Below are 21,462 nucleotides of genomic sequence, written 5' to 3' on the forward strand. Positions count from 1 at the left end.
TAAATAAATAAATACATACATACATAAAATAAAATGAAAATGTAGTTAAATGCATTATAGACCTAATTATAAGACCTGAAACAATATATCACATAGAAGAAAACATAGGTACTATACTTATAGACCTTGGTCTTAGAGAACATTTTATGAATTTGACCCTTAAGGCAATTGAAGTAAAGGCAAAAATAAATGAATGGGACTCTATCAAACTAAAAAGCTTCTGCACAGCAAAAGAAACCACCAACCAAACAGAAAGGCATTCAACGGAATTGGAGAAGATATTTGCAAACAACAGCTCCAACAAGGAGTTAACATCCCCAAAATATAAAGAACTTATACAACTCAACACCAAACAATCTTATGAAAAAATTGGTAGAGGAATGGAAGTCACTTCTCCCAAGAAAACACACAAATGGCCAATAGATATATGAAAAGATGCTTAACTTCACTAGCTTATGAGGGCAAAGCAAATCAAAACTGCAATGAGATACTACCTCATACCTATTAGAATGGGTATTATCAACAAGACATGTAGTAACAAGTGTTGGAGAGGTAGAGAATAAAGAATCGTCATTCACTGCTAGTGGTAATTTAAACTGGTACAGCCCCTATGGAAAACAGTATAGATGTTCCTCAAAAAAATTAAGAATAGAGTTACCATATGACCCAGCAACCCCTCTTCTGAGTATATACCTGAAAAGATTTGAAAACATTTATTCGCAAAGACATATACACCCCTATGTTCATTGCAGCATAATTCACCTTGGCCAAGACATGGAAAGAACTAAAGTGTTCTTCAATAGATATTAGATAAAGAAGATGTGGCACATATGTACAATAAAATAATACTCAGCCATAAGAAAGATGAAATACTTCCATTTGTGACAATGTAGATGGACCTTGAAAATATCATGCTAAGCGAAATAAGTCAGACAGAAGAAGGTAAGAACTATATGATTTCACTCATATGTGGGATATAAAACTGAAATCAACAAATGAACAAACAAGAAAAACATTCAAACAAAAACTCAAAGACACAAAGCATGGTATGGAGGTTACCAGGGTGTGTTTGAAAAGGATAAAGGAGGTTCAAATATATGGTGACACAAGATGATTTGACTTTGGGTGATGGGCACACAATTCAATATAAAGATCATGTATCATAGAATTGTACACTTGAAACCTATATAATCTTATTAACCAATGTCTTCCCAATATTAATGTTAAAGATAAATTTAAACACAGAACATTCATTCTTAAAAAGTCTATCACAGCCTTTGTCAGCCATTTAAGAACAAAACAGGGGCTTACATATTATTACTTCTATAATTTATATCTAGAATTTCAATAAATTCTATAGTGGTAGGAAGGAACAATGTATGCATTAATGTTTAATTGTGACAAAGGCAGAATTCTCTACCCAAATATAAACTTCAGGAATTTAGATTTTTAAATGAGGACTGAGTGACATGCAGCCATTTAGCACAGGTCTTAGAGCTGTGTGGAGGTGTATCTGAGTGGGAAGCAGTGATTAGAGAAAGAAAAGAAGCTGTCAAAAAGTGCAGTCCACCGCAGGTGATAACATGTAGGGAATAAGGAGCCCAAGAAGTCCCAAGGACGGCACAAATATGCCGATTAGTGACAAACTATAAGAAACAGAAAGGAAGCAAACTGTCTAGCAAGACTGAATGATGTCTGAATGTTGGGTTTAGAGACATTTTTGGGTGTATATACCAGGAAATTCTAGAGACTGTGCTTTTAGGGAACGGCTCAGGTTCAATTTTATCTGATGATGCTGTAGGGCCTAAGTGTCATGTTTTTCAAACTGTGGGTTGTGACCCATTAGTAGGTCATGAAATTGGGTTAGTGGGTTGTGGGCAGCTCTAAATAAAGTCTGAGGAGTTGGAAAAATAAAATAGGAAATATCAGCACACACTGCACTTGTGATTGTTGTGTTGGGTATATACGTATGTGTGCATGTTTGTGTGCATGTGCATATGAAGGGTTTCAATGTGCAACATCATCCTTGCAATGGCTGCTTCAGACAGTCAAGAAGCTACTGACTTGCAGGTGAGTGGATCACATTCTCTGAAGCTGAGAGGAGCTAAGGGAAAGATCCTCTTGGGGCCAGGGGCTGGGCAGAATAAGGAAGTCTGGAGGAACCACTTATCTTCTGGTCGGGGTCTGTACCTCTGCCTCTTTGTGTGCTTGGATTTGTTAATACACTTAAACATCTCTGAAAACAGACCACAATAAAACCAACAAAACCATTGAAAATGGAATGTGCCCACAATGGAGGGAACCTCATTCTTCTGAGTTCACCTTAGTAAGCAATGATGAAACTCAATTAGAAACCCAATTGCTTTAGTCAAGAAGGTGGGAAGTGTGAAGAAATTCAGATTAGTCATGACTACAGCAGGGACAGGGCTCTCAGAGACTTTAATGCTCCTTTTGGGGACTAGGCATCCTTCACTGGCCATCATATTTGAGTTTTTACTTTATTGAAACATCATTAGACTTCCATACTTTTAACTAGAAGAAACTTCACTTCTGTTGTGTGGTGGTAGAAAAATAACTCTATTTAAGAGTTGAATGATGTAAAACTTTGGAATTTTACAGAAGCAAAAAATCTCACTCCTTCCAACTCTCAGGCAACATTTAAATGCATTGACTACATCCTTTAGGACTCTGCTCTTCCTTCTGGGATGGTGTTTAGAGACAAATGAAATGTTGCACTTGGGGAGGCTTCCCACAAAGGATGAAGAACATTGTTACCAAGAACAGGGGCTACTTGAGCAGATCCAGAGATTCTGCCCAGTGTCTTCCCACTGTGCTTTCATGTGGAAATTTGGCAGTTAGGAGACCTATGCAGAACGTGAGCTATGTGTTCTAAGGATATGCTGACATCACATACTAAATGTAGCATAGGCCTCTGTCTTGTGTAGCCACAAACAGCACACTTGGGCTTCATTTTATTTATAGCTTTAAATAAATGAAGCTATATTTTACTGGTATTGCAAGAAATGGTTAAAAATGAATGCTTTAAGAAAAAGATGAAATAGAGAGAAAGGAAATAGGTACAAAGAAGAAATGACAATAAGTAAGTACCTATCAATAATAACCCTAAATGTAAATGGATTAAATGTTCTAATCAAAAGATGTAGGATAGCTGAATGAAAAAGAAAACATGACCAATATATATGCTGTTTACAAGAGACACACATCAGAAAAAAATATTCCCATAGTCTGAAAGTGTAAAAATATTCCATGCAAGTGGAAACAAACAAAAAAACAGCTGGAGTAGCAATACTTACATTTGAAAAAATAAACTTTAAAACAAAAGCTATAGTAAGAGACAAGGAAGGTCACTACATAACACTAAGGGGATCAATCCAACAAAAGGGTATGACCCTTGTAAATATATATGCACCCAACATAGAAACACCTAAATATATTTAAAAAATCTTAGTGGACTTTAAGGGAGAGATTGACAGCAATGCAATCATAGTAGGGGATTTTAATACCCTACTGTCATCAATGGATAGATCATCCAGATGAAAAATCAACAAGGAAACAGTGACCTTAAATAACACACTAAATTGGATGGATTTAATTGGTATTTACAGAACATTTTACCCCAAAGCAGGAGATTAAACTTTCTTCTGAAGTGTACATAGTCTCAAAGATAGACCACATGTTAGGACACAAAATATGTCTTAACAAATTTAAAAGGATTGAAATCATATCAAACAGCTTCTTAGATTATAGTGACATGAAATTAGAAATCAAGTACAATAAAGAACCCCCTCAAAAATACTCAAACACGTGGAGGCTAAATAGCATGTTCTTAAACAATGAGTGGTTACCAATGAGATAAAAAAAAGAAGTTAAAAATTACCCGAACACAAATGAAAATGAACACACAACAATCCAAAAATCTATGGACACAGTGAAAGCAGTCCTGAGAGGGACGCTCATAGTATTACAGGCCTACTTCAAGAAGCAAGAAAAATCTCAAATAAACAATCTAACATTATACCTAAATGAACTAGAAAAAGAACAACAAACAAAGCCCAGAGCAGGTAGAAGGAAGGAAATAACCAAGGTCAGAGCAGTAATAAATGACATAGAAACTAAAAAACAATACAAAAGATCAACGAAACCAAGAGCTGGTTCTTTGAAAATATAAGCAAAATGATAAGCCTTTAACCTGTCTCATCAAGAAAAAGAGATAGGAGAACCCAAATAAATAAAGTCAGAAGTAAAAGAGAAGTACCAACTGATAGCACAGAAGTACAAAGGATTGTAAGAAATTGCTTACATAAACAACTACATGCCAAGAAATTGGGCAACCTGGGTGAAATAGATAAATTTCTAGAAACATACATTCTTCCAAAACTCAATCAGGAAGAATCAGAAAACCTGAATAGACCAATAACAACTAGCAAAATTAAAGAAGTAATCAAAGAACTCCCAGCACACAAGAGTCCTGGACTGGATGGCTTCACACGTGAATTTTATCAAACATTCATCCTTGCACAGGGGCCATGCTAATCTTCTCTGTATTGTTCCAATTTTAATATATGTGCTGCAAAAGCCAGCACTTATCAAACATTCAAAGACGGACTAACACCTATCCTCAAACTATTCCAAACAATTCAAGAAGAGGGAAGCCTCTCAAACTCTTTTTAAGATGCCAGAATTATCCTAATCCCAAAACTAGGTAAAGATAGGACAAAGAAAAAAAATTACAAGCCAATATCTCTGATAAACGTAGATGCTAAAATCCTCAACAAAATATTAGCAAACTGGATCCAGAAATACATTAAAAAGATCATATACCATGATCAAGTAAATTTATTCCAGAGATGCAAGGATGGTACAATATTCACAAATCAATAAATGTGATACATCACATAAACACAATGAAAGACAAAAATCATATGATCATACCAACAGATGCAGAAAAAACATCTGATAAAATCCAGCACCCATTTATGGAAAAAAAAACAATCAGCAAAGTAGGAATAGAGGGAGTATACCTCAACATAATAAAGGCCATATACAAAAAAACCTACTGCCAATATTATACTCAATGGGCAAAAACTAAAATGTTTCCCTTAAGATCAGGATCAAGACAAGGGTGTCTGCTTTTACCATTCTTACTCAATATAGTCCTGGCAGTCACAGTCACAGCAATCAGACAATAAGAAGAAATAAAAGGCATCCAAATCAGAAAGGAGGAAGTAAAACTGCCATGATTCTCAGATGACATAGTGTATATAGAAAACCCTAAAAACTTCACCCAAAAAACTACTAATCTAATAAATGAATTTGGCAAAATAGCAGGATATAAAATTAATATTTAGAAATCAGTGGCATTTCTATACACTAATAATAAACTATCAGAAAGAGAAACAAAGGAAACAATCCCATTTGCTATTGCAACAAAAAAATAAGGTAGTTAAGAAAAAATTTAACAAGGCAGTAAAAGACCTATACTTGGAAAATGATAGGACATTGAAGAAAAATTTGAGAAAGATACAAGTAAGTGGAATCATATGCCATGTTCATGGACTGGAAGAATTAATACCATTAAAATGTCTATACTGCCCCAAACGATCTAAAGATTCAATGGAATTCCTATTAAAATATCAATGAAATATTTCATATAGATCTAGAGCAAATATTCAAAAAATTTATATGGAACAAAAAAGACCTCAAATAACTTCAGCAATCTTAGAAAGAAGAACAAAGTTGAAGGTATCACAATACCAAATTTTAAACTATACTACAAGGCCAATGAACAGAACAGAGAGTTGTGAAATCAACCCATGTCTTTATGGTCAACTAATATTAGACAAAGGAGGCAAAAGCATACAGTGAAGTATGTAAAGACAGACTCTTCAATAAATGATGTTGGGAAAATTGTAGAGGAACATGCAATAAAAAAATGAAACTAGACCATCAACTTATATCATACGTAAGACAAACTCAAAATTGATAAAAGATTTAAATGTAAGTCACAAAACCATAAAAATCCTAGAAAACACAGGCAGTAAAATCTCAGACATCTCTTGTAGCAGTATTTTTGCCTATATATCTCCAAGGGCAAAGGGAGAAATAGGAGACTTCCATAATAGTGTCACCATTGAAAATAAAAAAATATAAATAAAAGTATTTTATATATTAAATAAATATTAAATATTACATAATTATAATATTAAGTATTATGTTAAATACATATAATATATATAATATGAAAGTTGATAACCAAGATATTGTGAAACATTCAATGTAATGTCTGCACTGAAGGGTGATAAGTATGCAAGTTTTGACTCCCTGGCTCAAGAAAATGTGGACCTCATGCTTTCACAGGTAATGTTTTCCTGAAGCAAGTCTGACAGTGTGTCAGAAAGACAGGGCTATTTGAAGATGTCTGGAGACTTCCTCCTTCCTCCAAGCAGCTGGAGCTAAGGGGACTATTGACACTGAGCTTTAGCCACAGCAGCCAAACCTCCCTGTGATTCAGTCTCCTGCTGAGAATCCAGGTCTCAGGAAAATACAGGATCTTTGGCCATCAACCAAAGGTCTCTTGCCACTTCTGGGGCCCTCATGGCTCCTCTCTGAAAGTCAGGTTTTTTCCCTCAGGCAGACTGGTTCCTCCCTATGGCAAGAATGGTCAGTTTTGGCCACTGACACCATTCTTAACATCACAGCTTAGAGAAAGGACCAGCCAGATGATCTTTGTTGGACTAGCCTAGACCAGGAGGTCACCATGGGACAACTGAACCACAATGGGAGCGAAATCATTTAAGAAAGTGGCAGCTCTCATTAGAACCATATAGTTGAACTTGAGGTGGGGAGGGAGACAGACAAAATAATACCTGCTCACTAGATTTTGAATCAGGTCTATCTGAAGAAGCTGTTCAAAGAGGAAGTGGCATCTCTCTCACCTGAGCACTGATGCTTAAAAAGAGTGAACAGACAGTACTCAGGGCTGGGGCATGGTTGGGGGAAGATGTGATTGAGATGGGTCTTGGAAAGCTCAGAAATGACAATTTGGAAAGCAGCTCCGTATTCTCTCTCTTATTTTTCCAAATAAGCAGCCTTCACTTTATTGCTCCAGACTCCTGGAAAAATGAATGCTGCACTATAATTGATTGGCATTTTTATTTTTCCAAAACTCTTCTGACTTTCTTGTTATTTTTGACACCAAAACTTTAATGGAGGCAGGGGTGGTGGTGTGCAAATATAAACTCCGATTTCATATTAGAGAACTGGGGACATAGAGAGGCAACAAACTGTAGTGGAGAGAACATGAACTTCACATTTGGTTAGAGCACAGCTATTTACTGATGTGGACCCCATATTGTGTAAAATGAGAAAATTCTACCTTCCATTATGGGCTGAATTATGTCCCCCCAAATTCATATGTTGAAATCCTAACCCCTAGTAACTCAGACTGAGACTGTATTTGGAGACAGGGCCTTTAAAAAAGTGATTAAATTTAAATGAAGTCATTATAAATGGGCCCTAATCCAATCTGATTGATGTTCTTACAAGAAGAGAAGATTAAGACATAGTCATGCACAGAGGGTACACCCTGTGAGAACATAGAGAAGACAGCCATCTGCAAGTCAAGGAGGGAAGCCTCAGAAGAAACCAGCCCTGCTGATACCTTGATCTCAGACTCCCACAACTGAGAGAAAAAAAAAATTCTGTAGTTTAAGTCACTCAGTCAGGGGTAGTTGTTACAGCAACACTAACAGACTAATATTCTACCTCATACAAATGTAGTGAGAATTAAATAAAATAATGCCTGTGAAATAATCTAGCACTATGCATAGCATGAATAAATGACTCTAACTTTACTTCTCTTTCCTTTTTTTAACACCCAAGTTTTTTTTTAACCTGGCTGCCCTATATTCCTGTTGATTTGGGGAGCTGAGCTTGACACTCAAAGTGAGGGGACTAGAATCCTAGGCAGCCCATTGATGGAAGTCAGCCAAACTCGCTTCCCTCTCTCTATCTGCCACTCCCACCCTTTTGGGTGATATTGGCATAATTATTCTCCACACCTCTCCTGGACATCTGGTTCCCTCTAAAGGTGTCAAAGTGAATAATCTACAGAGGGAGAGTTCTCTTCACCTGGTTCTAGAATTTGGGAGGAGCATTTTGGCCAGGAGGGAGCCCATTGTCTCTAGATTGCAACAGTGACAGCCACCACTGGAAGCCAGCTGGACCCAGGTAAAGCAGGTCCTACTGAACCTGCAGAGCAAGTCGTGACTCTGCAACCAGTGATCCAGTTTACCCAGTCATGTGCAATTTTGTTTTTTACCCTTTTGCTCTTCCTGAGCTGTCAAGCAAAATAACATAAGTGTTCTTCAACCTTGAATTAGCTGGTCAGGGAGTTAAAGGGTCCTGTCCTCATGCCAGGAATGGTAAATGAAGTGGGAACATCACTGAAACTACCACCTCCCCCTGTGCCAGTCAGTCATGGTCTCTCTCTGGCCAGGAGGAGGCCTTCAAGTTATAACCTTGTCAACACAGCTCTCCAGGGAGTCACCAACAATCGGTCAGAATCAGCACCTGAGACCAAACCCACTTCCCACTGTGGTGGTAGAGCACTGAGGGGTTAAGCAACAACCTGTCTGCAGGACAATGACATGGCAGCAGCTGTGATAGCAGCCATGGTTGTGGTTGACATGTGACCTTTTCCACGGTGGGAAGATTGAGGTTGAGTTTACTAAGGACAACCTCAGTTTTCCTACAGAATGACAGAGGTGCTCTCCAGATGGTTTGTCCTGGCCCTTGGCACTGGCCCAAACTGCTGAAGGTGGCATTTGTCTTAGGCATTTCCTCCAAGGAAGAAGAGTGTGGGGCTCTTTACATTTCCCATGGACTGTTTGAGGAGGGTAAACATGGGAGATTCCACAGGTCCCCTTGAAAGTTGAGTTCTGTCCCAGAAGTGAGCATATATATTCCAGAATGGAAACCTCCTCACAGCTCTATCAGCTCTTACAGAGACAGACGTGAAAATGATGGCAGTGAGCTGGCATACCCTAAAATTATTGCTGCCTCGCCCAGGGAGCAGAGCATCAGACCCAGTTGTTTATTACTCATCAAATCATAGTTTCTCAGTCATAGGAAGGGTGCCACCCCCACACTCAACCTTGTCTTCGATACTCTTTCATGGAACTGGATTCCCCTGAGGGTTAAGGAAGGACCCTCACTTTTAAAAAGGGTTTTAAAAATTGATTTGAGAAAGAAATATTGATTTTTTTTCACTTAATTGTGCATTCATTGGTTGATTCTTGTATGTGCCTAGACCAGGGACTAAACCTGCGACCTTGGTGTGCCAGGACAATGCTCTAACCAGTTAAACTACCTGGCCAGGGCAGGAACCCCATTTTTTATGAAATCCTGTCTTTGTTTTTTTAAAAGATTTGTTTATTTATTTTGAGAGAGAGGGGAAGGAAGAGAGAAAGAGAGGGAAAGAAACATCGATGTGAGAGAGAAACATCAATCAGTTGCCTGTCATACAGGGCCAAACCCACAACCCAGGTATGTGCCCTGACCAGGAATCCAACTGGAGACCTTTGCTTTGCAGGTCTCCAACCCACTGAGCCAGTGGTCAGAGCTGAAGTCCTTTATTGAGCCGAGGGCTATGCCCCTCTTTCTGCCCCAGTCCTACAAGGAGAAGAAAGGGAAGTGGCCATCGCTCCTAAAAGGTGCTGAGGCATAATAAACATCCCCAAATGATAAAGAATCTCCACCCTTATTTTTAATCCAAGGGCAGGACCAAGAGGTATGGACATTCTGCAAATTATTTGGACCCTTTCAAAGTAATGTTCTTTAAATAACAATCCAACATTTATTTAGCAGAGGTGATAATTTTTACAGATAAATATTATATATTTTTATTTATGTCCAAAATAAGAGATTTATTATATGCATTTATTGACTACAATTTATCAAATTACACAATTTGGCATCCATAAACAAGTTAAACTGCTTAAAATAATAAAGCACATATTTCCAATAAAAAGCACCATGTTGTGCCATCATTGTTTTCAAAATTTTAGCTGATCCTGAGCATTGGCCTGAGAAACTCTCAGCTGCCTGATCTCAGAGTTGAGGCTGGGCTCTGGTTTCACCAAATTATTCAACAGGCAGATCATGCTGCTACTGACTTGTGACCAAGCACTGCACCAGTGCTGAGAGGCAGGGGAGGAAGGGCCTGAGTCACTCACCCTCAGGGAGATATTCAGGAGGCCTGCACCTAGGGGCAGGGAGGCAGAGAACCTTGGTCTCTGGAAGAGTGAGGAGCATCTAAAAACACCTGGGAACATGGCAAAGGAGAGCTTCTTGACTGATTTGGTCAGTCCTCCCCTGAACCATCAATCCTGATGCAACTTGGGTGCTTTTATGGGAGCCAGAAACCCAAGGACACTAGGTTTTGGGGTAAGAGAGTGCTTGTGCCAACTGTGTGGTATAGGTGTCAGTGGGAAAGGTGTTTACTTTACCTACACTAAAGGAATGTGCATTCTTTCACTGGTCTGTCAGCATATCTCCCTCAGTCACAGCACCATCTCCTTCAGGAGAAGTGGACTTAATGTCCCTATCACAGATTATAGAAAAGTTAATGTGAAAACTGAGTTCACTGGCACCAGAATTCCAATTTATCCCAGTGACATCTCAGTATTTCTTATGGACTGGTGTCCCCAGAAGCTCTCCTGCTAGACTGTCCTTTGGTCTGTCTCTGAACCAACTACAAAAGAATCATCTAGGGTCTTTCCCAAAGCAGCCACTTGAAGGTGTCCCTTCAAGCCTCCTCCCACATTAACCTTGCTCCTCTATTTTCCAGAACTCAATGGGGAGGACTATTCCAGGGTCTCCTGGTGTTAAGAACACCCACTCTGGCTTCTCTCTCCTTAACTCACTGACAGCTTCAAAATTATGACACGAGGCAGAGATATTGACTCCAAGTTTGCAAGCCCCCTGCCTCCCAGTAGACATTTTTGACATATTTGGTTAGAGAAATCTGTATGTGCATAATAATGAGAAAGCTGTCAGGCTAAATGCCATTCTGACATTTGAAGGAAGAATCTCATGTAATTTTTGGTTGTTTAAGGGCAAGAAGCTTGGAACCCTGTCTTTTTGTTAAAATGACAAAGAGCAAGAAGAAATGTTCCTCTGTTCTTCTCTTAACAAGTATGGACTAATAGGGAACTTGCTATATAATGAACTTACCATATGAGAGGACTGTTCATGTGGGACAGAAACTCTTCAGTAAGTGCATGTCTAGTCATCATCATCATCACCATCATCATTATCACACACTTAATGTGAACAGAACTCTGCCAGAGGCTGTGCCAAATGAACTAATTGTCATGGTTCTTGACTGTTGGGATCTCAAAACCTAAGGAACATAATGCTGACAGGCAAAGTGGCAATTATATGGGATACCTTTAGGTGTACAGTGCCTCCATATAGCATCACATACATTATTATATCAATAGTTCCTATATTAACACAGTATATAATCTTAACATCCTTGTACTCTGAGTCTAATGTAACTCCAGTGGTGAAGGGCAACAGCAAGGAAATATTGTCAAAGTGACACATTTCTGGGTCAATGCCGGCATTTGGGTGATACCCTAAACTCAGCCTCTTTCTCACTCACATTCTTCCCTTCCAGGCCCAGGACCAGTGGTCAGGATTTCTCCCTGAGGTTCTTTGAGGCTCAAATAGCTTGTTCCTCACAGTCCCATCTTTTGCTGCACTAACGTTGCTCCCACTGTTTTGGATTAATCTGGGTGATTTGGAGATTTGTTCCTGAAAACAGGCAATGCTTTGGCTTCACGCCTATGTATATACCTTAGAATGAGCCTACAGTTTGGGAGAATTTATAATGAAGAAAACCATCTTCGAAATGCCTTTCATGGCCAACATTACTCAATAGATTGGGTCTATTTAGAGAAAAAGCTCATATTTAAACCAATTGAACCATTCAGGAGATACCTGTTTTAATATAAGGTGTTTGTTTTTGCCAAAGCTTTTTCAGTCTTGGCACTATCAACATTTGGGTTGGATCATTCTTTGTTGCGGAGCCTGTCCAGTGCACGGTAAGATTGGCATCATCCCAGATCCTGCCCATTAGATGCCAGTAGAAGTCCCCACAGGTCGTGACAATCAACAGTGTCTCCAGACATTGACAAATGTTCTCAGGGTGGAGAGGGGGGAGCAAAATTTCCTTCAGTTAAAAATCACTGTTTTAGATGTACTACAGGTTAAAATATTTTTCTCAACAGTAATAATTACCCCCAAAACATCAACAATTAATGATATAAAATTATCACAGAAAGTAGTTGGGTTCCAAAGGAATTTCAGGATTCCAAACCCAACACTCTCATCCCCAAAACCTTTGGAATATTGTTTGGAATATTTCAGGGTAGTTCATGTCAGAGCCATGGGATGGGGGCAAAGATAAGGAATACAAAGATCATCTCAGAGGGAAAAAAGACCATGGGCTCCATGCCCACAGGCCTGGGTTATCATCTCAGCTAGAAGCTTAATGGCTTGGGCTAAATTCTTTACCATTGGCCAGGTTATATGAAGGGGCAGTTTGGAGGGCAAGTTGCCTACTGGTTAGTAATAGGGACTGGACATCAGGGATTAAGGATGTTTTCCTTTGTATTGGTGACCAGCAAACTGAACAGAATGAAAACATCTTTGACTCTAGTATTTTAGGGCCAGAAGAAATAGTTAAGATTTTATATTGAATATTTCAGCAGTTGTTACCCAGATGATCAGAACACACTGGGATTCTTGATTAGTTATGAGAGAGGGTAACTTCAACTACAAAGTAGATTGCAACCAAACTGGAAGACTGAATTACCAAATACCATCAAAATCGGGGCACAGCAGTGGGAGTATCTCCAATGCTGACATGATTCATAGCAGAAGAAACATAGAAAACCATAGCTAGCCCAATTACTTCATTCTATGAAGGAAGAACCTAAGGATTAAAGCAAAAGTGACTTACCCACTGTCACACTCTTTGCCTGTCAATAAATCATCTATTTTTTACAAGTTACTGGTGAGAGACTAGAGTCTAATTTATGGGTACAAAATTTTTGGCAACTTTCTTTGTGAAAAGGTATTTCAGGACCCTAGTGACTCATGGCATTATCCTGACACCTTCCCCTTCCCCCACCCTCATCCCTAGAAATTGCTATAAGGTTTGGCATGCATCCATCCAGTCATCATTCCTACAGGGTATTGGTTTGAAGTAAGTACATGAAAACAAGCCTTTCATTCTTCAGTCACAGTCTGAATAGGCGAGACTCAAGGCACATTTTATCACTCCTGGCTGTACTTCATTCCTTTGGTCTCTGTCCTCAGAGTGAGATATTTCATTTTCCTTTAGCCTAGTTTTGAAAGGGACTCATTCAATTATTTGTTGATCCATTGAAGCCATTAAATACTTATGGAGCCCCTGCTGTTGCCAGGCATTACACAGGTGTTTGGAATATAAAGATGGATAACTTGGGCCTTGCCTTCAAAGCACACTTCAGTTTAGTAAAGGCTATACTTCCAACTCAGTCATTGCCACCAAGATGCTAGCAGCAGAAATGAAACAAGTACACGTTATATGGATGGCACAAAAGAAAATGATTCATTTTTCCTGGAGAGAGAAGAGAATTCACAAAGTTTCACTTGAGCTGCATCCTACAAGATAGGTTACAGTTCTCCAGGGGAAAAGGCAACAGATAATGAGTACAAAGGTGTGGGGTTTGAAAACAGCATGACAAGTTTAGAGATTCTTAATTTTGTAACTTGTGGTATAGGTGTGTGTGTGCATGCATGCATGTACATGAGTGCTGGCATGTGTCTGTTGTGGGAGCAGCTGAGAAATGGTGTGGTAGCAGATGACAATGAAGTAGGCAGAAACAAATCATGTGTGGAATGATAAGAACTTAGAATTTATTCATAAGAGAATGGAGAATTTTTGAAGAGTTTTAAGCTTAAGGAGGGATCTCTGTGATCACATTTTCCTTTTAGGAAGTATTCAAGAGCCAGAGTGGAGGCTAGACCATAGCAGGGCAAGAGAGGTGCCTGGCATATCAGTTAGAAGACTTGCAGCAGTCCAGGTGACGAGGGGACTTGTAAGAATCAATGTTCTGGGCCAAGGCACAGTGATGGCACTGTGTGTTGGGGGGTGAGAGGGCATGGCTAGGACACATTTCAGGAATGGTTATAATTATAAAAGTGGAGGAAGGCTGGAAGTCTAGAACGATATCTAAGTTTCAGGTTTTGGGACATGGTGGATAAAGGTGCCATCCACAGGAAGGGAAATCCAGGGAAAGGAAGCTTAGGGAAAAGATAATAACTTTTGTCAGCTACACATTGAGTGTGAGGTGCTTGTGGAACAGCCATGTGCACAGGTCTGAAGAGAGCTATAATATGAAGCCTTGCCATGAAAATGTGATTAAAAATTAAAGAAACACTTTGAAATCCTTGGATCAATGGTGCTGTGGAAGCCCAAAAACAATTATTTTAATGTAGTTCATATACTCTCTTCATTGCCTCATCAGTTAGCCTTTCATGATGAAGAGAACTCTGTCCTCGTCTTGATTTTAATTGCCTGTGATGCCTGTGCTAGCATATTCTAGGCATGAAAAGCACAAGTGCTGCATATGTAGGATGTGGGGTGGTTCACAAAGGCAGGGAATATCCTGAAGTTCCAGTCCAGACAGCCCAAGAGGACAGGAAGAGAAGGCTCTGTACTTAGTCCCAAGGGCAGTAGATTCAGTACCTTTCACTGAATCACCTGGTAAAGCCATGCTTTTTAAAAAATGTGTTTAATAAGAGTTACAACTTTCCTTCAACATGTAAGATTTCTTCTATTCTGGCACCTACTACATGGCTGGTATTCAGGATTTAATATTGACTAAGATCAAAAGGTTCCCTGTACTCACAGAATCAGTTGTTTAATAGTAAGAAGAATTTTTAAGGTATCTCATGATCAAGAGAAAGGATCAAGCCCTGGCTGGCATCGCTCAGTGGATTGAGCGAGGACTGGGAACCAAAGTGTCCCAGGTTCGATTCCCAGCCAGGGTACATGCCTGGGTTGCAGGTCATAACCCCCAGCAACCGCACATTGATGTTTCTCTCTCTCTCTGTCTATCTCCCTCCCTTCCCCTCTAAAAATAAACAAATAAAATCTTTTTTAAAAAAGTAAATAAAATCTTAAAAAAAATTTTTTTTAAAAAGAGAGAAAGGATCAAGACTGAATCAACACTCCCTGAAGCAAATTGCTCAACTTCAAGAAGCAAATAGACACTCTACCTTTAAGATACCAAGTACTTGGAAACCCAGCCCTCACTCCTCGAGGCCTCCACAGTAGGGGAGCAGACAAAGCAGTTTCTCCTGTCAGGCTAACATGCAGAATAAATCCGCACTCATATATAATCTTCTGCATCCTGGAGATTCAAAACTGGAGTCTCCATCTTCCCCAGCTGTGGGGTTTACAAGGCATTGTTACTATGATTATTTATGGCTGGTCTTGCTGCTTCCAGGTACAGGGAGAGGATAAATAGGGAGCTTGTTTCAGGCAGAGGCAAGCAGAATAAAATGATGTTAGAACCTGTACTGAATGCCACCTCAAGATGTACAGCTTCACCTCCTTTGTATGCTCTGAGGACAGGAGAATGTCTGCCCTGGTAAGTGCACTGGAGGAAATAGAAGGAAAAGCCTTTGGTGGAAGCAGGAGACACAGGAGTCCTGTTTCCACCTCCTGTCTGTGCTGTAAAGGAAGACCTGCTCATTAGAAGCAAGAATACACTACTCCTGTCCCTGTGGGCATCATCATGCTTAGAGCAATGCTTTCCTTGTTCTCAACTCCTAAATTCTTCTCCAATCCTTTGTGCTCTCTCTCTCTCTCTCTCTCTCTCTCTCTCTCTCTCCCCCTATCATCTGTCCTCATTATCAAGCACCTGCTGTTTCAGGTACCACATTGGCTGCTGGAGAAATCAGAGAAAACAATCCCCACTCTCAAAGGACTCACCTTGTGTAATGGGGATGTCATTGACCATCTTACCAGGTCAGGGAGTCTTGAAGCAGTTCAGCTTATAGCCCCTCACCATCATGACCCTGGGACCCAACCTCTCAATGGTCTTGAAGATGTGGATGGACATTGCAAGGGGATTGTTTACATGTACTTAATCAGCAGGGACCAAGCAGTACTTTGAAGCTTGAACAGGAAAAGACATTTGGTTAGTAGCTGAAAAGGTAGTTGGCTGCTGATGAGTTAAGACCTCCACCCTTCATTCCCAGAGGGAAGTACTATGCAACTCAGTGCCTGGGCATAGGCAATTTGAGGTGCTCACATGAGGAAAACCTCAGAGGGAAGCCAGAGAGTGCATACACCTTTCATGTTTGCTTCCCGCAAGCGTTAGGCTGCACTGGTGCCAAGCTTGAGGCAAGGATATCTGTGGGCACTATGGTCCCATCACAGGAGGTGATGCCTAGTGGCCAGGCTGGGTAGACTAGGCTATGGTGTTGGTTGGGGTCTGGGGGCTCAAGGACTTTCAGAAAGTTTCCATCTTTGAAAACTTTCTCTACTCTCTTGCTTCCATATGTCTTTCACTAACATATTTTCACCTTGTCTTAATCTCATATCAAACTAATTTCCTCCCAACTATTCACTTTCAGAAAATTTTTATTCTTATTTTTTGCAAATTTTTTCATCCATGTAAACCTTCTTTCCTTTCCCTTTCAACTTAAAGCTAATCTTCCTTTTCTCCTCCTGTTATTTCATAACAACAAGAAAACATCATGCCAAGGAGCTAAACACTAGTTCCCCATTCCCTAAAGTCTGGAAGCATCCATTCCCAACCTTCCTCATGTGGGAAAGAGAGGGGGAACCCATTAGAAGTTAAGCTTCTCTTTGAAAGTTGTGGGAGTTTCCTGTCCTGCGCAGTATCGTTTTAGGCAGGCAGAGGAAACTGCATGTGCTGCTGGAGCTGAACAGGGAGCGTGTAGTTGCACCTGGGAATAAAGAGAGCTGGTGTGCAAGCTGTGTCTTAAAGGATGAGCAGAATTTCACCAGATATCTGTGCCTTTCCCACCTCTCCTAGTTACTAACACATCAAATAGGCTCAAATAAACAGTGGCATTAAAGAAGAAAATGAGGGTGAGAGTGGAGGTATCATCAGAGGACTAAATGGGCTAGGGTCAGGTATGCGATCTGTGGTGTCTTTAAGGTACTTTCATGAAGTGGCCCCCTTCTCTTACTCTGGCCCATGGCTTCTCCCTTTTCCTATGGCACAGCACAGCCTGGTATGTGGGATCTCAATATAGAGGTCTAAGGACAATTTTCCCTGATTTCCTGTGCTCCAGGGGTGACCCTAAGTGAGAGTCAAAAAGCTCCAGACTTGTCATATACCTGGAAAACATAGAGAGAGGAAGAGGAGGGAATAGGTGGCAAAAACAGAAAGCAGATGAAAGCAGTTCATGGGTGGGAAGGTGGGCGGGCTGGTATTTAAGTCATACCAGGTATGTGTTAATGTTCTGCATCAGTACTTGATTTTTTAAAAATCAGGTTGCCCAATAAAACATAATCCTGAATGGAAGGTGCTAAATTAACTCCCTGATACACTTGATTACAATGTCCATGAGTTCATGCTTTTATTTTATTATAATTTATTGACTAAGTTTACTGCCAAAGCACTGGCCCTTCCTTTGCTGGCATTCAGTCCAGAGAGTGAATATCTATGCAGGTGCCGCCAAATGGAGAGACAAGCCAGCCTCCCACCTCAGGCTTCAGTGCTACTCCCATGCAGAGCCCAGGCTCTTCTGCAACCATAGCCACTGCTGTTTTTGCTGCTCCTGCCACCATTGCCACTGCCAACTGGGGCTTGTGGTCTGACCCCATAACTTTATAGTGCCTTGGATGGCCCCAGAGCACATATCTGCACACCTGGCCAGGCCAGCAGGCCAATTGCTCAGTGCCCACACCACCTCCCATGCCCACAGGCCTGAGCCTGCTTGTGTTTGCACAGCTGAACAGTGTTTCTGTTCACATGTGCTTCACTGTATCACCAGACTTTAGTTACAAATCACAAATTCAAAGATAGAATTATGAAGAATTTTAGGACAACTGTAGCAGGGCACTGAACTGGCCCATCTGAGACTGCACAGGTTACACACTCGCGAAGCCAGTTCCAGTTACAAGGAAGCAGCCTGCTGAATGTTACGGACATGGCAGGAGAGATCAAAAATCCTCCAAGACCCTGGAAGTCTTTGTTCTGGAGCAAACTTCCAGAGGCTGGGGCAGGGCAGCAAGTGGAGAGAGATGCTCCAAAGAACAAAAAGATAAGAATGTCACTAGAGGCCAGAGAACTTCCTAGTGATCCAAGGAGCTGGCAGGGGAAAACCTCCCACAACTTCCAAGGTTGGTGGCTGAGCTGTGTAGCATAAGGAGACCCCAGAGTGATGCTTACACTCAGGTATTGAGTTGTGTTGGGGGGAGTCATGGCCCTTTCCTCAAAAACATTTTAAACTAGTGGTAAACTGAATATAACTAAAACTCAAAAAAAGCCAAGACCCAGTTCAACTACAGCTTAGACTAATTCAGCACCCCATAATGTAACCTGACAGAAGAAGAGATATATCCTTTCCTGGGAGTAAATAGTATTTACTTCAGTCTCTGTTGTGAATTTATACACAATGTCTGGCACATAAAAAAATTGTAATACATACAACAAAGGAAGAAAATTTTCTCTCTTTGATTAAGAGAGAAAATATGATTTTTGATTAAGAATAAATATTACATCTAGACTTATTCCAGATGTTGAACTTCAAAATAAAAAAAGGCCTAAGGGCCTTATTTAAAAAATAACTATTATAAATATGCTAAAGGATCTAGCGGAAAAGGTAGGCAACATGTGTGAACAGATAAAGTTTCAGCACAGAGATGAAAACTATAAGAAGGGACCAAATGAAAATGCTACACATAAAAAAATATATAGTAGCACAAATGTGTAGATTTTATAATAGATTGGCTGTAGCAAGAATGATTGACAGAAATTATCCAAACAGTAAAGGAAAAGAGAAGAAAGAAACAAAGTGTGCAGTCCCTGTGCAACAACACAAAGAGATCTAAGTTACAGGTCACTAAAGTCTCAGAAAGGGAGGAGAGGAAGGACAATGCAGAATGAGTATTTGAAGAGATAATAAGTGATAATTTTTCAAAAGTTGATAGAGCATCAACCAATATGTCCAAACAAATCAGAATAAAAATAAAAGCAGAACATCTAGACATTTTCAGGGTTGAAATGATGAACACCAAACGTAAAGAGAAAATCTGAAAAGTGGCTGGAGTCGGGGGCACTTTGTGCACAGGGAACAATAATATAGATGTAAATTCACTTCTGTGAAAACAATGAAGGCCAGAAAATAAAAGATTAACACTTTTAAGTGTGGAAAGACCTAGAATTTTATTTCTAGAGAATGGATCTTATAAAACTGAAAACAAAATAAAGATCTTTGCAGACAGACAAAAGTAGAGAATTTGTCTCCAGCAGACTTGCTCAGCAAGAAATGCATAAGATAGTTCACCAGGCTCAGGGGAACCAGGCCAGCCAGGTCTGCAGGAAGAAATGAAGAGAGCCAGAGAGGAGTGTCAACTTTGGCCACAAGAAAGTCAACACCAGTCAGCCATACCTCCTCCCTTGGCCTTGCTCTTCCAGGACAAGCACAAAGTGAGGTGTCCATGGCCAATGGCTGTACAGAAAAGCCTCTGGTGGCCAGAGCCCTGCTGGTCACTGTAGACCAGAGGAAACTGCAGAACTTCCCACCGGAACCAAAGCCAGTGCCAGACAGACCAGTGGGGGCACAGGCAAGGGGAGGACGAGGGGACAGGAGGATTTCCTCACCTTTTCCACATCACAGGGCACCTGGACATTGGCAGTGTTGGTAAAGCACACTTGGGAAGTGGGTGAGCCTGTTCATGAGACTGCTCACCATGGCCTTCAAAATCCATGTCTTATCTCACATGTAACTTCTTTCAGGACCACTGACCTTGGGAGCTCTGTATCCCAGCGTATACATATGGTCTTTCATGGCCCAAGGCTCCTGTGAATTAAATTTTGTGTTCAGGAACACTAGAGGTATAGCCCTGCCCACAGAGGTCACAGAAACCTGCCCTACATTCAGCACCTTACTTGGCCTATGTGATCAGGCTGTGAGTGTGGTGTATGTGTACGAGTATGTGTGTGAGTGTGTGTGCATGCATGTTGGAGGAAGGAGGGCCTGGAAAAGAATTTCTACTTACTAATTTTTTATTTAGGAAAGATCATGTAGAAATAGAAATCTATACTTTCCAAAGATTTACAGTCTAAACAGAAAACAATTAGCCAGAGATGCAAGATTTTTAGAAGCTATATGTGGAATAGTATTTATATCTAGGAACTATTAAAATAGTTAAATTTTGTGCAAAGTTCTGCCTTTTAAAAATTAATGCCCTTATTAAAAATATTTTGAAATTTCAGAAAAGTAGAGAAAGTAAAAAAATAGTTTTAAATATGATCATAGTAATATCATTTTTGCCTCGGATTGTTTCTCTATAAATGGTTACATGAGTTTTTTTGTCTGTTTGTTTTGGATGGAGATATTCTTACTTTGTTTCTTAAAAAAAGTAGTTCTTACACTGTATATGCCACTTAGAATTCTGCTTCTTTCTCTAAAGTATACTACAAGGATCTTTTAATATTATAATACCTAAAAATATAAAAATATAAGTGCTTAAAATATTAGTTAAATCATACGATAATGTGTATTTCTTTTAGGACATTTAAAAAGTTTAAAATGGAGAAAAATCAAAAGAAAATAGTGTTAAAAGTATCAGTAACCACACTTTCATAACCTTCTGCCCCTCCGCTCTCACCCCCTTGCCAGTGTAGTGGACATGAACCTCAGTCTGCCTAGCCACAGAAGCCAGAAATAGTATCATATATTCATATGTATGTGTGTATATACATTACACATGTATATGCATATGGGTATCTATCTGTCTATCTGAAGAACAGACATGTGGTTTAAGTTGACACCAGTCCCACTCTGAAGATGACCCCACTCATCTGCCCTGACATCCATGCTCACTTACTCTGAGGACTCTGAGAGGTCTGGGGACTTCTGCAGTAACAAGAACCCCAGGGCTCTTCCCCTCCACCACCATCCTGTCTGGCTGCCCCTGACATTCTCCTAATCTCTGTCTGCTTTGTTCCTGCTGACTCCAGGGCCTCTGCTTTCTCCCTGCCATTGTGGGCTGCACTCCTAACCAACATGTGGAAATTAGGTGCTGGTGTCCAGTTTTCTGCAAGGATCATGGAGGCTGGGCAGAAGGCAGGGTGCCAGTCCCCTGTTTGCAGTGTCAGCACACTTTGCCCCCTT

The 21,462-nt window shown here is 40.2% G+C and overlaps 1 pseudogene; it reads right to left on the reverse strand.

Annotated features, from left to right (window-relative positions):
- Positions 1-4,504: 4,504 nt before the first annotated feature.
- On the reverse strand, positions 4,505-4,604 carry LOC123820819 (annotated as a pseudogene).
- Between the last annotated feature and the right edge of the window lie 16,858 nt (positions 4,605-21,462).

This window comes from Phyllostomus hastatus, unplaced genomic scaffold (assembly GCF_019186645.2).
Source record: "Phyllostomus hastatus isolate PE091 unplaced genomic scaffold, TTU_PhHast_1.1 phas_contig_37, whole genome shotgun sequence".
NCBI lineage: Eukaryota > Metazoa > Chordata > Mammalia > Chiroptera > Phyllostomidae > Phyllostomus > Phyllostomus hastatus.